At 47.4% G+C, this 3408-nt stretch overlaps 2 non-coding genes across 2 annotated transcripts; both read left to right on the top strand.

The window, feature by feature from the left end:
* The first annotated feature begins 620 nt into the window (after positions 1–620).
* LOC130317214 (U2 spliceosomal RNA) lies at positions 621–811 on the top strand. The gene has a single exon (XR_008864379.1). It is a non-coding gene; the product is annotated as a U2 spliceosomal RNA (small nuclear RNA).
* A 2078-nt stretch (positions 812–2889) lies between these two features.
* On the top strand, positions 2890–3080 carry LOC130317213 (U2 spliceosomal RNA). The gene has a single exon (XR_008864378.1). It is a non-coding gene; the product is annotated as a U2 spliceosomal RNA (small nuclear RNA).
* The last annotated feature ends 328 nt before the right edge of the window (positions 3081–3408 follow it).

The following is a 3408-nucleotide window of genomic DNA, read 5'->3' as shown; positions in this document are numbered from 1 at the left end:
TGATGTCACTCACTTCCACAGGCCTTGCAGAGTGTAAACAACAACAACCCAGCTTTGTTGTGTATGTAACCATAGGGATTTGTGATGTCACCTAGAACCTTCACAGCAGCGACAGCTTTATGAGGAGCATCAGCACTGCTCTGCCTGAGCAGAACCATCACCGCCATAGGTTGTCAAATAACCCGGATTTAACCCACACAGGTAAGTCCAATGGGGTGCAGGCATGTCCTCTATGCTTACAGCTTCCCGTGGGTGTTGGTTTGATACCGTTTGGGGACAGCCAAGGAGGCATCTGCAGGCAACAAAGGTAGGTGTGTGCTTGTGTGTGTGTTTCCTATGCAGATCCTAAGCCCAGTGTCACATGCAAGTAGGAGGAGTAAGAAGGGTTCCTGGCAAATCCGGGTTATGGATTGCATTTAAAAAGGCCCCGTGGGAGTGCAATGGGCCCCTGTCTTGCTGCTTAGCAATAATGGTATGGGTTTAGGTTCTGCTGTGTGTACTGGTGGTTGACTGCCCCCCAGCCCAGAGTGTGCATGGAAAATTGTCTGGCAGCCTCCCTGACAGCAAGCAGTGATAGTGCCCATGAAGGGGACCTTGTTGGGCCCGCCCCTTTCACGGTTATCGCTTCTCGGCCTTTTGGCTAAGATCAAGTGTAGTATCTGTTCTTATCAGTTTAATATCTGATACGTCCCCTATCTGGGGACCATATATTAAATGGATTTTTGAGAACGGGGGCCGATTTCGAAGCTTGCTTCCGTCGCCCTATGCATTGACCCGATATGGCAGTATCTTCGGGTACAGTGCACCACCCCCTTACAGGGTTAAAAAGAAAGATTCCTACTTTCATTGCTACCTGCTTGCTGGCTAGCCAGCTAGCCAGCCCTGTGGGCCTTGCTGCTGCAGCCAAAAAACAAAAGGTGGTGCTGCTGCTGCTGCTTCTGCTTGTGTCTGGCCGCTGTTGGAGCGTCCAGGCACAGGACTTCTGCTGCTGCTGACTAAATGGCCTCCTTAATTGGATCATTTGAGTAGCCAGCACACCTGTGCAGGTAGGGCATGACATGATAGGCAGCTGCCTTGATAGCGGGTGGGTGCTGAATGTTCCTAATTGACAAAATAAGATTAATGCTTATGAAGAAATATAAAATCTCATCCCTTCCCCAATATCGCGCCACACCCCTACCCCTTAATTCCCTGGTTGAACTTGATGGACATATGTCTTTTTTCGACCGTACTAACTATGTAACTATGTAACATAACATGGGGGGGGGGGGGGGGTCTCCTGGCTGTTCACACAGGTGTGTCATTGCTGTACATTGACCATGCATTGCTTCTGTGGTATTGCAAAGGCAAAGACAAATGCTTCCAGCCATCCATTGCACTAATGGATTGGTCATCAGCTGGCTGTCTATGTCCCGCATCAATATAGACCAAAGTACAGAGGGTTAGGCTATGCTATTGTGCACCTACCTGATGCATCAGAAGGTGCGAGGCCCTTGCTAAATTCTGTGCACAGACTTTGAGATCTATACTTTAGACTGTATCTAAACCTGCTCCAACATGGACTGACATTCTGGCCTACTTTCAGCCGATGCGACTTGTCTGTCGCTGAACAGTCGCTTTTTATGTATTCAGCACCTATGTATAATGTTGTAAAAATGCTCTAGAAGCTAAAGTCGCAGAAATGTCACACATATTTGGCCTGCAACTTTCTGTGCGACAAATTCAGACAGGAAAAATCAGTATAAATCCTTAGAAAATTATCCCCCAGTGTCTCCATCTGCTGGCGGTATTGAATAAGCATTGCTGCACTGATGGGGTATGCATTAGACGAAAAAAAAGAAGAAAAAGAAGAATAATACGCCCAGAAAAGAGGCGAAAAGGAGAAAAACGTAAAAAAACGTGAAAAAAAAGTAAGAGGAAGAGAAGGGAAAAAAAGGTGGAAATGGGTTTAAAAGTGATTTCGGCGGAGAAATATATATATATATATATATATATATATATATATATATATATATACGCGCACACACACACATATATATAAACGTATTCTCCGTTGAGATATTGCAGCCGCTGCTGTGTCCAGGCCCAGGAGCCTTAGCACTGTGCTGTGATGTCACTCAATACCACTGACATCACTAGGTGTAAACAACATCTCTCCTTTGCTGTGTATGTGACTATGGAGCTGTTTGGTGATGTCGTCTATTATGGCCTTCATAGAAGCAACAGGAGATTGTTGCATCCATCTAGAACCCTCAGAACTACAGTGCTATGATGTCACTCACTTCCACAGGCCTTGCAGAGTGTAAACAACAACAACCCAGCTTTGTTGTGTATGTAACCATAGGGATTTGTGATGTCACCTAGAACCTTCACAGCAGCGACAGCTTTATGAGGAGCATCAGCACTGCTCTGCCTGAGCAGAACCATCACCGCCATAGGTTGTCAAATAACCCGGATTTAACCCACACAGGTAAGTCCAATGGGGTGCAGGCATGTCCTCTATGCTTACAGCTTCCCGTGGGTGTTGGTTTGATACCGTTTGGGGACAGCCAAGGAGGCATCTGCAGGCAACAAAGGTAGGTGTGTGCTTGTGTGTGTGTTTCCTATGCAGATCCTAAGCCCAGTGTCACATGCAAGTAGGAGGAGTAAGAAGGGTTCCTGGCAAATCCGGGTTATGGATTGCATTTAAAAAGGCCCCGTGGGAGTGCAATGGGCCCCTGTCTTGCTGCTTAGCAATAATGGTATGGGTTTAGGTTCTGCTGTGTGTACTGGTGGTTGACTGCCCCCCAGCCCAGAGTGTGCATGGAAAATTGTCTGGCAGCCTCCCTGACAGCAAGCAGTGATAGTGCCCATGAAGGGGACCTTGTTGGGCCCGCCCCTTTCACGGTTATCGCTTCTCGGCCTTTTGGCTAAGATCAAGTGTAGTATCTGTTCTTATCAGTTTAATATCTGATACGTCCCCTATCTGGGGACCATATATTAAATGGATTTTTGAGAACGGGGGCCGATTTCGAAGCTTGCTTCCGTCGCCCTATGCATTGACCCGATATGGCAGTATCTTCGGGTACAGTGCACCACCCCCTTACAGGGTTAAAAAGAAAGATTCCTACTTTCATTGCTACCTGCTTGCTGGCTAGCCAGCTAGCCAGCCCTGTGGGCCTTGCTGCTGCAGCCAAAAAACAAAAGGTGGTGCTGCTGCTGCTGCTTCTGCTTGTGTCTGGCCGCTGTTGGAGCGTCCAGGCACAGGACTTCTGCTGCTGCTGACTAAATGGCCTCCTTAATTGGATCATTTGAGTAGCCAGCACACCTGTGCAGGTAGGGCATGACATGATAGGCAGCTGCCTTGATAGCGGGTGGGTGCTGAATGTTCCTAATTGACAAAATAAGATTAATGCTTATGAAGAAATA

The sequence above is a fragment of the Hyla sarda genome, unplaced genomic scaffold, assembly GCF_029499605.1.
Source record: "Hyla sarda isolate aHylSar1 unplaced genomic scaffold, aHylSar1.hap1 scaffold_1979, whole genome shotgun sequence".
Lineage (NCBI taxonomy): Eukaryota > Metazoa > Chordata > Amphibia > Anura > Hylidae > Hyla > Hyla sarda.
The sequence above is the reverse complement of the archived record's forward strand: the minus strand, read 5'-3'. Positions and strand labels throughout refer to the sequence as shown.